Source organism: Nicotiana tabacum, chromosome 13 (genome assembly GCF_000715075.1).
Source record: "Nicotiana tabacum cultivar K326 chromosome 13, ASM71507v2, whole genome shotgun sequence".
Taxonomy (NCBI): domain Eukaryota; kingdom Viridiplantae; phylum Streptophyta; class Magnoliopsida; order Solanales; family Solanaceae; genus Nicotiana; species Nicotiana tabacum.
In genome coordinates this window covers 996,486-1,010,313 of record NC_134092.1, presented here as the reverse complement: position 1 = coordinate 1,010,313, position 13,828 = coordinate 996,486, and the positions used below count along the sequence as shown (strand labels likewise).

General features: G+C 41.9%; 1 pseudogene; it reads left to right on the top strand.

Moving 5' to 3' along the window:
* Window positions 1–11,536: 11,536 nt before the first annotated feature.
* Window positions 11,537–13,604, top strand: LOC107782519 (uncharacterized; annotated as a pseudogene).
* The last annotated feature ends 224 nt before the right edge of the window (window positions 13,605–13,828 follow it).

Genomic DNA, 13,828 nt, shown 5'->3' with positions numbered 1-13,828 from the left:
ATGGTACCCATGGTCACAGAACAGAAGATTGCAAGCAACTAAGAGAGGAAATAGCTCGCCTATTCAACAAAGGGCACCTTCGGGAGTTTTTGAGTGATAGGGCAAAGAGCCATTTTAGAAGTAGGGATCTCAGCAACCAAAACGAGCAAGAAGAACCACACCACGTCATCCACATGATCATCGGCGGCATCGATACCCCCCGGGTACCAATGCTTAAACTTACTAAAACACCGATGGTGAGGGAAAAGCGATCTCGGACTCAAGATTATGCACCCATGGGGACTCTGTCCTTAGGTGATGAAGATGCAGAGGGGGTCATCCAACCTCACAACGACGCGCTGGTAATATCCGTACTCGTAAATAAAACTAAAATTAAGCGTGTGTTAATCGATCCAGGTAGCTCGGCCAACATCATCCGATTGAAGGTAGTGGAGCAGCTCGGCCTACAGGATCAGATCGTACCCGTAAACTCTAGTCCTAAACGGGTTCAATATGGCATGCGAAACCACCAAAGGTGAGATAGTCCTACCAATACATGTGGCCGGAACCATCCAGGAAACAAAGTTTCACGTGATCGAAGGCAATATGAGATATAATGCCATTTTTGGAAGGCCATGGATCCACAACATGAGAGCTGTGCCTTCGACCCTACACCAGGCCCTCAAATTCCCGACTTCGGGAGGTGTCAAAACGGTGTACGGAGAACATCCAGCCGTGAAAGAAATGTTCACTGTCGACGAAGCTAAACTAGTGTCCTCACTTTCGCCGATAAAAGGATCAGGCCCGGAAGGAGAATGGGACACCAAATAGCAATCACAAACATCGGCTTCGACCCATCCAGACAACCAGAAAATCGAAGAGGATAGAGATCAAAGGGTCCCTCGATATTTCGTGATTCCCGATGACTCCAACGCCACAAAATCGACGATCGAGGAACTAGAGTAAGTCATATTAATCGAGCGCCAGCCCGAGCGAAAGGTATACTTAGGAACGGGGCTGAGCCCTGAACTCAGGAAGAAACTCGTTCAATTTCTTATCAATAACATCGATTGTTTTGCCTGGTCCCATTTAGATATAACAGGGATCCCGCCGGACATAACGACGCATCAGCTAAGTTTGGACCCCAGGTTCAGACCAGTGAAGCAAAAGAGAAGGCCCTAGTCCGATAGAAAGCACGCATTCATAAAGGATGAGGTAACCAAGCTTCTTAAAGTAGGGTCTATTCGGGAGGTGAAATATCCCGAATGGTTAGCCAACGTAGTTGTAGTCCCTAAAAAAAGGGACAAACTTAGAATGTGCGTGGACTATAAGGATTTGAACAAAGCATGCCCCAAAGATTCTTTTCCGTTGCCCAACATCGATCGCATGATCGATGCCACGGCCGGCCACGAGATCCTCACTTTTCTCGATGCCTACTCCGGGTATAATCAAATACAGATGAACCCGGAGGACCAGGAAAAAACCTCATTTGTCACCAAATATGGAATGTATTGTTATAATGTGATGCCCTTCGGGCTAAAAACCGCAGGGGCTACTTACCAACGCCTAGTGAATAAAATGTTCGAAGAACAAATAGGAAAATCAATGGAAGTTTATATTGATGACATTTTAGTCAAGTCCCTGCGCACAGAGGACCATTTAATTCATTTGCAGGAAACGTTCGAGATTTTAAGGAAATACAAAATGAAGCTCAACCCCGAGAAATGTGCTTTCGGGGTCGGTTCGGGCAAGTTCCTCGACTTCATGGTATCATATCAGGGAATAGAGATTAACCCCGATAAAATCAAGGCCATAGAAGACATCGTTGTTGTAGACAGCGTGAAGGCCGTACAAAGGCTAACGGGTCGGATCGCCGCCTTATGCCGGTTCATCTCAAGATCATCTGATCGAAGTCATAAATTTTTCTCTCTACTCAAAAAGAAAAATGATTTTTCTTGGACCCCGGAGTGCCGACAAGCATTAGAGGAACTAAAGCGATATCTATCAAGCGCACCACTACTTCACACTCCAAAAATAGACGAGAAACTTTGTTTGTACTTGGCAGTATTGGAAGTCGCCGTAAGCGGTGTCCTAGTTCGAGAAAAGCAAGGTACGCAATTCCCCGTTTATTATACGAGTCGAACCTTAGGGGAGGCGGAAACTAGATATCCGCTCCTAGAAAAGTTGGCGCTTGCACTGATAAGCGCCTCAAGGAAGTTAAGGTCGTACTTTCAATGTCATCCCATATGTGTATTGTCCACTTACCCGCTTCGTAATATTTTGCACAAACCCGAGTTATCAGGCCGACTGGCCAAATGGGCCGTCGAACTGAGTGGGTACGATATCTAATATCAACCCCGCACGGCCATCAAGTCTCAAGTTTTAGCAGACTTCGTGGCCGATTTCACACCAGCCCTCATACCCGAAGTCAAAAAAGAACTGTTGAAATCAGGTACATCATCGGGGGTATGGATCCTTTTTACGGACGGGGCTTCGAACGTAAAAGGGTCCGGGCTGGGCATAGTTTTGAAACCACCCACGGGTAGCATTATTAGGCAATCTATTAAAACTATCAGGTTGACTAACAACGAGGCCGAGTATGAAGCCATGATTGCAGGTCTCGAGCTAGCTAGAAACTTGGGAGCAGAAGTCATCGAAGCCAACTGCGACTCCTTGCTGATGGTGAGTCAAGTAAACAAAACCTTCGAAGTTCGAGAAGGTAGAATGCAGAGGTATTTAGATAAACTGCTTATCACTTTGCGCCATTTCAAACAATGGACTTTACGGCATGTACCACGGGAACAGAATAATGAGGCCAACGCGCTTGCGAATTTGGGGTCGTCGGTCGAGGTAGATGATACGGGCTCGGGGAATGTTGTTCAACTTTAGAGATCGGTAATCGAAGAAGGTCACGCCAAAATAAATTCTACAAGCTTAACTTGGGATTAGAGAAACAAGAATATTGAATATTTGAAAAGCGGAAAACTCCCATCGGACCCTAAAGATTCCAGAACCATACGGACCAAAGCTGCTCGATTCACTCTGGCTTCGGACAGAAAACTGTACCGAAGAACGCTCGATGGACCGTTGGCGGTATGCTTGGGTCCGAGGGATGTCGATTACGTCCTACGGTAAGTGCATGAGGGTACTTGCGAGAATCACTCTGGAGCCGACACATTAGTCCAAAAAATAATCAGAGCAGGGTATTATTGGATCGATATGGGCAAAGATACGAAAGAATTTGTTTGTAAATGTGACAAATGTCAAAGGTTCGCACTAATGATCCACCAGCCTGGAGAGCAACTCCACTCGGTCCTATCCCCGTGGCCATTCATGAAATGGGGAATGGATATTGTCGGCCCTCTGCCATCGACCCCAGGTAAAGCCAAATTTATTTTGTTTATGACTGACTATTTTTCTAATGGGTTGAAGCGCAGGCATTCGAGAAAATAAGAGAGAAAGAAGTTATAGACTTTATTTGAGATCATATTATATGCCGGTTCGGGATACCCGCCGAAATAGTATGTGACAATGGAAAAAAATTCGTTGGCGGCAAAGTAACAAGATTCCTCGAAGATCACAAGATAAGAAGGATACTATCGATGCCATACCACCCCAGTGGGAATGGGCAGGCCGAATCAACAAACAAAACTTTCATTCAATACTTAAAGAAGATATTGAACGACGCTAAAGGGAGATGGAGAGAAATCCTTCCTGAAGTCCTTTGGGCATATCGGACAACGTCAAAATCCAGTACGGGGGCGACCCCGTTCTCATTAGTATATGGATCCGAAGCATTGATACCAGTCAAGGTTGGTGAACCCAGTGCCAGATTTCAATTCGCGATGGAAGAATCAAATAACTAGGCAATGAATACAATCCTCGAACTATCGGACGAAAGGCGAGAAGTTGCCCTCGTCCGAATGGCCACCCAAAAGCAGCGAATCGAAAGATATTATAATCGAAGAATCAAGCTCCGCTATTTTAAGCCTGGGGACTTAGTGTTGAGAAAAATTACCATCAATACCTGAAATTCGAATGAAGGGAAGCTTGGACCAAATTGGGAAGGACCATATCAGGTACTCGAGGACATCGGAAAGGGGTCATACATGATCGGCGTTATAAACGGCAAACACCTATCAAGCAGCTGGAATGTATCACATCTAAAATAGTACTACTGTTAAGGTACAACCTTTCTATATTCGTTTATATCTCGAAACTGACCCCTGTAGAAGTCCGAATAAGGGACAGATCTCTCGTCAGAAAGCACGCGTTGCACTCTTTTTCCCTTAGGCCGATTTTATCCCAAATGGGTTTTTCGGCAAGGTTTTTAATGAGGCAACCATCGGTCGTGCAGCATTTATAACAATATCCGAGGTTCCACAAGAAAGTTATTTCACAGCAACAGGGTCCCAATAGGAAAACTGTAAAGAGCCAAATGGTCGAAGCGAACCATGCTCATATAGATTGGCCCGAACCCAGGCGTGTAATAACTTTCGAAGAAAGTTCTCTTTTTCATCGGCATCTTATATCCAATGAAAATTCCTCTATTTTGAGATTTATTGTGCAATCAGAATTAAGATACAATTCGACCATTACGCCTACAGGCTATTTTTTATTTCGAGTTTGAGCAAACACTCACTCGACCATTAAGCCTACGGGCTACACTACTTCGAGTTCGAATCATTCACTTGATCAAGCCTACGGGCTACACTACTTCGAGTTCGAATCATTCACTCGATCAAGCCTACGGGCTATTTTTTATTTCGGGTTCGAGCAAACACTCACTCGACTATTAAGCCTATGGGCTACACTACTTTGAGTTCGAATCATTTACTCGATCAAGCCTACGGGCTATTTTTTATTTTGAGTTCGAGCAAACACTCACTCGACCATTAAGCCTACGGGCTACACTACTTCGAGTTCAAATCATTCACTCGACCAAGCCTACGGGCTATTTTTTTCGAGTTCGAGCAAACGCTCACTCGACCATTAAGCCTACGGGCTACACTACTTCGAGTTTGAATCATTCACTCGATCAAGCCAACGGGCTATTTTTTATTTCGAGTTCGAGCAAACACTCACTCGGCCATTAAGCATACGGGCTACATTAATTCGAGTTCGAATCATTCACTCAACCAAGCCTACAGGCTACCTTTTATTTCGAGTTTGAGAAAACTCTCACTCGACCATTAAGCCTACGGGCTACATTAATTGGAGTTCAAATTATTCACTCGACTAAGCCTACGGGCTACATTTTCGAGTCTGAGCAAACACTTGCTCGACCATCACGCCCACGGGCTATATTTCTTCAAGATCGAATCACTGACAACTAATAAGCCTAAAGGGCTACATTGCCCCAAGTTTGAGTAAATGCTCGCTCGGTTACAGAGACTACGAGGTCTAAATTTGATTAAGTTGTTTAAAACAGTGTGGAAACATTCATAAGGCGAATAAAGTCCTCGCAAGACGGGAAATAAAAACAGAAGCAAGTCGGCGAAAGGGGAGATATGCCTATACACAAATTTATCTGCATAGGTGATTACAACGTAAAAACTAAGAACTAAATTTCTCGACCGGGAGCGGTCTCTTCTTTATCAGTTCCCCCCCCCCCCATTTTCGGATCTGCTCTTGCTCCCATCGTCGTCGTCATCACCATCAGAAACCAGAGCTTCAGCATCAGCCTCGAGTTCTTTTTCCCTTTTTATCTCTTCCGCGAGATCGAAGCCGTGAGCATGAATTTCCTCGAGAGTTTCCCTTTTGGATCGGCACTTAGCAAGTTCGGCGACCCAATACGCTCAACTATCGGCGGATTCGGCTGCCTCTCTTGCCTGGACTTGGGCAGCTTCAGCATCGGCCCGATAGATGGCCACGAGCGCATCCGCATCGGCCTTTGCCTTTTCAGCATCGGATTCGGCCTTGGCGAGTACAGAGGCCAACCGAGCCTCAAGCTCCTCAATTCTTCTTGCTTGAACTAGGCCTTTTTCCTTCATTTTCTGAAGTTGGGTTTCAGACGACGATAACTGGGCTCGAGCAGTCTCTTTTTCTGCAGCAAAGCGGTCCATACCTCCTTTCCACCGCAAGGACTCCATCCTTATCACGTCGACCTCCTCATGAAGCTTCCCGATCATCTCGATTTTTTGCTGCAGCTGTGAGACCGAAATGTTAGCTATCGTTCCGGTATCAAGCCCATAGGCTTTCAAAAGCATCATTACCTGCTCAGACAAATCATTCTGATCTCGATAAGCCTTGGCCAGCTCAGCTCGGAGGTCTTTTATTTCCTTCTTTCTCTACCCTAAGGAAAGTCTAAGGGAGTTCCTCTCGTCAGCAGCGCGGTGTAGGTCAGTCGCGTATCATTACAGCTCATTCTGGGAATGAGAACATTGTTCTCGATGGACTGCCACAGCCTACAAAGAAACAAGAAGCGAAGTTAACGACAAATGAACATAAAGGCAGTACCGACAAAACAATTTTTAAAGGCTCACCTGATTTAAAGCCTGCCTCAATCCGTGAAAAAGATCAGATTCATCACCGGCAACGTCCTCGATACCGGTAAACAGGTCACGAAACGGATCTTCTTCATCGTGAGGCCTATCTAGGTCGAGGGCTTCCAGAGCTTGAGCTTCCTGAATTACCCCTGCGGAAAAAGCGGGAAAGGTAGGTGAATCCTCGATCGCTGCTTCCCCAAATGACTCGCTTGGAGCGTTCCCCTCAGCTCGGAGGGGTTCAAGGGGCTCTTCGATTGTAAACCCTGCAAGTTTACTCCAATGAGAGGCATCTTCGACATCCAATAGTTCGGGGACTCTACCTGAATCTTTCTCCGGTATATCTTCAGTTCGAGGCGGAGCCCCATAGAGCATCGTCGATCCAGCCGGCGATGAGGCATCAGTGGCTCTCTTTGTTCGGACCGCCAGCGCGGACTCATTGTCCTCTTCTTCTTCTTCTTCTTCTTCATCTTCATCCCTTAGACGCAAAACGGATTCCACGGTCAAAGGAATGACATTCTTGTTCGGCTTACGAGCCGTCCTCTTCTTCGGTTTTGGATATTCGGGAACCGAGGCTCTCTTCCTTTTATTTTTCTTCACCAGCTTTGGGACAGAGGTCGAAACATCCTCCTCATTGGACAGAGGCCTCAAGACCGCGTCTTTACCCAAACCTGCATATGGGAAACCTTATAAAAAATATTTTGAGAAATGCCTCATTCGGATCGTCAGAGTCCAAGAAATGAGCTTACCGTGATTTTTGGCCTCCCACCGACCCTTTGACAAATCACGCCATGAGCGCTCGACGTATGTGGAGGTCAAAACCAGAGCCCGTACCCAGTTCTTAAGATCGGGAACCGCTCCGGGCATCCAGAGAACCGCTACATCACAAAAGGAGGAGTGTCGATAAGAGAATAAATGGAAGAACAAAATAGAAGCAACAGAAAGATCGCACTTACGTTTCATATTCCACTCCTCGGAAAAGGGAATCTTTTCAGTCGGGATCAGGTCCGAAGTCCTTATTCGAACGAACCTGCCCATCCAACCCCGGTTCCTATCCTCGTCAATACTCGAGAACAGAGCCTTGGTAGCCCGACGCTGGAGTTTTATTAACCCTCCTCGAAAAAGTCGGGGACGGTACAGTCGGATAAGATGATCGAGGATGAACGACATCCCCTCGATTTTTCTCACAAAATATCGGATCAGGATTGTGAAAAACTAATTTTTTTACCACACCTGAATTCTATACTATTTTAGTATAAATATTTTTTCTAGGTCTAATCTTGATATTTTAAACTTTTACAATTTTTTTAAAGTTTTATTTGAGAAAAGTCAAAATTAAAAAAAAAATATATTCACATGCTTATAGTATAAATTTTATTTCTATTTATAAAGAGAAAAAGAAAATTTACAAAAATATATGATTTCTTTTAATTAGAATTATAGTAAATAAGTTAGCTTAGCTTTAGTATATTTTGGGTGTCATTTAAATTATAGCGTAATAATTTAGTTTGCCTATATTATTTTAGTCTAAAAATTAGTTAGTTAATTATCTTATCTTTATATTTTATCTTTTAAAGAAAAACAAAAAGGAAAACAAAACGAAACTAAAACCAAAAGATTAGCAAATTTCCAATCTAACTAATCACTACCTACCCACAGCACTCCTCACGTCCCAACCCCATATCCCTATTTCCCTTCACAAACACGTTGCGTACACACACACACACACACACACGATTAGCCCCTTCTCCCTCACATCTTATTGCCTGCTCCTCCACTCATCACTTTTAAGGCACACACATTCTATTAAGGGGGGATTTTCACATATACGGAGAGGAAGCCATTGATTATATTCCACAGAGAACTAAGTGAGAAGGATCAAGAGAAAACGTTTTTTTTTTCTTTGAAAGAGACAAATTTCGATTTCGAGTTTCGGATCCGGGTTACGTTTGCTGTCTTTGTTCGTTTTCTTGTAATTGCTGGGTGTTCTTTTATATTCTTGAAAGCTTCTGTAAAGGTTCATATCCTCTATCTTTATTTCTTCAGCCTTTTAATTTGTATGTATTTTGTGTGTTTGTAATGTTTAATGTGATGTTTATCTTATTTAATATTATTTTTATTGTTTAGTTATCTCCTTAGTTTCTTTTTAACATGATTCTGATACCCTAGATAGTGCTAAATAACTTATAGTTAGTTGAATACTCATTTGCTGTTAAAGTTAAAAATTAATTATAGGAAGTATTTTATTATACAACACTAAGTATTTATTATTTTATATTCTAGTATATAACGATTTTCACTAGTTTTCGTAAAGATTGTTAAATAAAACTGAGAATATCATTCTTAAAGTTTTTTTAAAGTACTGCTAAGGTATCTCATACCTATTGTTTGATTTAATTTTCGTTCAGAAGTTGAGATGGTCCTTTAGCTAAAAGGATAAAGTATTTTTTTAATAAGAAGATTCACAATTTGCTCGTTTTTTTATATTTTTCTTAACATGGGTAAAAAAATATATATATATAAATTCAGAGGTCTCCATTAGTCCTTAAAATAGTTGTCAATTTTGCATCGTAAAAATAATGATAATAAAATTGATTTACCTTCAACGTAGAAATCCATATAAAATTTCGCATAATGTCTTTCTTTTTTTACAAATTGCAGACTTTAGTATAGGTTGAAGTACTCTAATTAGTATATATGTGATGTGAATGTCCTTCTAGTATAACATATTAAATATTCTGTATGTGTTTTAGTTTTAAGATGATTTAGCTAGTTAATTTTACTTCTTTGCTTAATTTTTACTTTTAAATCTTTAAAAAGTAATAGTAACAGTAACATATTAAATATTTCAATCATAGTGATAATTTTTAAAAAAATTGCAAAAGATGATTAAACTTTAGTTGCTCTTAAATATTTTTAGCAAGTTTAGGTTTGAATTAATAAAGAATGAAAGGCTGAGCTTAAATCGATGAGAAATTAAGTATGTCAAGGATTCGTCTTATAAAATAACTTAGGCTTAATAATCAAGTCTTGCATTCCAAAGTAATTAATTAGCTAACTAACTCAAACTCTTTTAATCTCCTATAATTCAAGGGCTAAAAGATTATGAGAGAGCGAAATGAGTAAGAAACTAATTTAAGACTCCATGTAGTAAGTAAAAAAGAAAATATATATAACTAAATGTCTCGGATAAAAAAGATAGATAAATAGAATACTCTAAGTACGCTAGTATGCTTTAAGCGCGTGTTAACCAATCAATTATCGTGATTACGTACACGTTCGCGTGACATAGTTACGATTTCCCAAATTAAAGGCAAAGTATGCGTTCGCGCAACTTTGACAAAATAATCTTAAAAATAATAAAGTGTTATTAATTGTGTACACGTACGCGTGACATGATTCATGACATACCAAACAAAACGAATACACGTACGCGTGATTCGTTTCAAGATAATTTCATAATTACGAATAATAAAGCAATTAAAAGCGGTAAAAAGGTAAATGTACATAGGTTCTAAAATGAGTAATTAAATAATTTAATTAAGCCAGGTATGATTAAAGCGATCGTGCTAAAACTACGGAATTCGAGAGTGCCTCACACCTTATCTCGAGTTAACAGAATTCCTTACCCGGTCTTCTGTGTTCGCGGACCGTAATTCGGAGTCAAAACTTCCTCGATTTGGGATTTCAAATAAATCGGTGACTTGGGACACCAGAAATTATCCCAAGTGGCGACTCTGATTAAATAAATAATCCCATTTCGAATAATGTCACTTAAGTTGGAAAAACTCCTTTCTTTCTTATCCCACGAGAAAAGGGGAGGTGTGACAGCTCTAGCGACTCTGCTAGGGAACAAAACCCAGAATCTCTGGTTCAGGGTTCAGAATTCGAGCTTGTAATGTGATATATACTTGGCTTTATTGATTTGATGTTATTACTGTATTTTTGGGCCTAATGTGCTAATTGTCGCTTATTTACCGCTTTGATATTATTTGAACTGTATTAAATTATCTTCTTACGCCTCCCTTCTGAGTCTTCTGAATTTATGGTGCACACGTGCGCGTGGCCCACTTTTCTGTTAGAAGTCATACCAATTAGAACGAGGCTGGGTCAGTAACTAGGCCGGGTAGACTTTCGTGCTCCCGGTACATTGCTCCCACCTCGGCTCGAGTTGTCCGCTTGGGTAAGCCATGTCTAGAACACTCCCCTTAGGATTTAAACCTAGAATAACATAGCCTCATGCCGGATCCCTAGTAGGAACGTTTGTTTGCATCATGTGCATTTGACTTTGGGGACTCAACACAGGGGTTGGGTCCGTCTAGGACAGGTGTACCCGAAATTACAAGACCATCCTGATGCATCTTATGTGCTACTTGTGCATTATGTTTGATTTGGTTTGTGCATGTTGACCGGTTTCTAAAATAAAAATAAAAATATAAAAATATTGAGGGAAAACCAGAAAGAAGAAAATATGAGGGAGAAAATTTACCCGATTTTCGAAAATCTCAGTATTTACCCCCAAAAAAAAAAAAAAAGCCTGAATTTTTCAAAAAAAAAAAGTGTCATCCTATTCCTGAAATATTTACGAACTACGCGGGTCTGATTCTCACCGGATGTGAGATACGTAGGCAACCTTCATAGGGTTAGGCCCCATTTTTATAAAATAACTAAAAAAAGAAAAGAAATGTGTCTAGTGTTTTTTTTTTTAATCAAAAAACAAATAAGCAGACCCAGCTTCGGTTAATCCCAAATCGTTCCGGTCGGAATAGCCTTAGAACATCTTCAAAATTGTTGAAGGGCTGTTCTCGCAAGAACGGACGTGTCTGTCAATTGGGAATCACTTTTACCATAATGCCCTTCCCCGGCCCTAAAGCTATCCTTGAAAGTAAGAAGGGGCCATAGTTGCAAAAATAGCCACCCTTTCTTCGGTCACAATTGCAAAAATAGCCCCCCTTTTCGTTGATTTTTCTTAAAATTGAGTTATTTACAAAAGATTGTTTGCAAAAGGAGTGCATTGGTTCTGTCTCTTGAGACTAGTGTCAACCCTAACCTTAACCACCCACAGGTACAAAATGAGCACTGTCCAGAACACACCGTTCACAGTTGTAGACGAGGCTCCACTTCAGCTTCAGATGTGGTGGTATGATTTAGGAGAAGATGGTCAGAAATGGGTCACCAAGCACTTGGGAGCCCTTACAGATATTATGAAAATTAAACCACGGGACGATTTGATTGAGGCACTAGTGACTTTTTGGGACCCCGTTCACAATGTCTTTCGCTTCTCCGATTTTGAGCTAACTCCCACTTTAGAAGAGATAGCTGGATATTCCGGGTTTGGCAGGGATTTGAGAAACCAGGAGCTCATATTCCCAAGGGCTCTTTCTGTACACCGATTCTTCGATCTTCTGAACATCAGTAAGCAAATTAGAAAGACCAACGTAGTCGAAGGGTGTTGTTCTTTCTACTTCTTGTACTCTAGGTTCGGGCAGCCAAATGGGTTTGAAATGCATGAAAAGGGCCTTAACAACAAGCAGAACAAAGACACATGGCAGATTCATCGTCGCTTCGCCTTCATAGTGGCGTTTCTGGGAATTATGGTCTTCCCAAACGAGGAGCGGACAATTGATACCCGCATAGCCAGGGTTGTACAGGTCCTCACTACCAAAGAACATCACACTCTTGCCCCGATCATTCTATCAGACATTTATCGGGCGTTGACTTTGTGCAAGTCCGGGGCAAAATTCTTCGAAGGGTGCAATATTTTGTTACAAATGTGGTTGATTGAGCATCTCCGACATCACCCCAAGTTCATGAGCTATGGTCCGAGCAAGGACAATTTCATTGAGAGTTACGAAGAAAGAGTAAAAGATTACAACTCTCCAGAAGGGGTGGAAGCCTGGATATCCCACCTAAGATCTTTAAATGCAAGTCAAATTGAGTGGACTTTGGGATGGCTCCCGCTAAGAGAGGTGATACACATGTCGGCCCTAAAAAGTTATTTGTTGTTGTTGGGTTTGAGAAGTGTCCAGCCGTATGCGCCACACAGAGTTCTAAGACAGCTAGGAAGGTACCAAGTAGTACCTAAGGATGAAGATTTGAGTGTGCAAGTTGATTGAGCTACACCCCGAAGCCCCACTCCCCGAAGCTTTAATCCAGCAAATTTGGAATGGTTGTCGCTACTTGAAAGATGATACTCAGGTGCCAGATCCTGCGAGAGGTGAGGTAGATCCGGGTTATGCTATATGGTTTGGGAAGAGGTCTCGCGTGGATGATGTGCCAGAGCCCAAAAGGCCCACAAAAAGGCCGCATGTTCAAGCCTTTGATGATAAAATCCAAGAACGGTTGGCCTGGGGTGAACGGGAAAAGGGATACAAAACAACTATTCATGCCTTAGAAGAAAGGCTGAGAAACCTCAATTTTGAGAAAGACTTGCAAGAACAAGAAGCCGAAGGGGAAAAGAAGAGTCTGATCCGCAAAAATGAAGCCCTTCGTGCTCAACTTCAACAGATGAAGAAAGCCTCTGAAGTGCCAGTGAGAAGTTGGAAAGACCAGAGAACCATTGCCAATCTGATGGAAAAAGTGCAAGATTATGATTCCCTCTTGGCAAAGACTGAAAAGGCATTGGACAAAGCCAAGGAAAAGATCGTACAGCTAAATGAGAAGGCCGAATCAAGTAAGGATCGCCAAGTAATAAAATTTGAAGAAGAGAGGGCTCAATTCGAGAGAGAGAAGGCCCATTGGGTACGTTCAGAAGCTCAGCTCCATGCACAGTTGGAAGAAATGAGAAGGTACAATAGAGAATACCAGCATGCAGATTTTGATAGGGAGATGGCTCAGGCGAGACTCGAGCAGGCTAGACTTCGGGCTCAGTTGGAGTCAGCCTTAGATCGTGAGGGCCACATAAGGGAGATAGCCACCACTCGCCAGCAGCAGTTACAAGATCGAGACCAGAATTTCCAGTACTTCAAAGAGCAAGTTCATAATTTGGCTGTTTATACCGCTCAAAGTTATGTGAACTGCCAAGGGATGGATTATGAGAAGTTTTTGGAGCATGCACCTACTTTTGCCCGTCATCTTGCAGCAGAGTTAGAAAGGATGTACCGTACATTAGGGGGTCAACCAGGGCAAGCCCCACCATGAGCAGATGTTCCAGTGTTTGAAAGCCAGAAGATTGTGGAGTTGAATTATAGTCGTAGTTGTTAGAACTTTTCATGTAGTAGTTATGTTTTAGTTTGAGTCATTGTTGAATCTTTAAAATCGCTGTCTTTTAGTCTTGTCAGAGTTTGGTAAGTCATTTTCAATGTAATGTCCTTTCTATTATTGTATTATTTCGTTTTGTTAAAAAAAATCTACTATTATTGTTT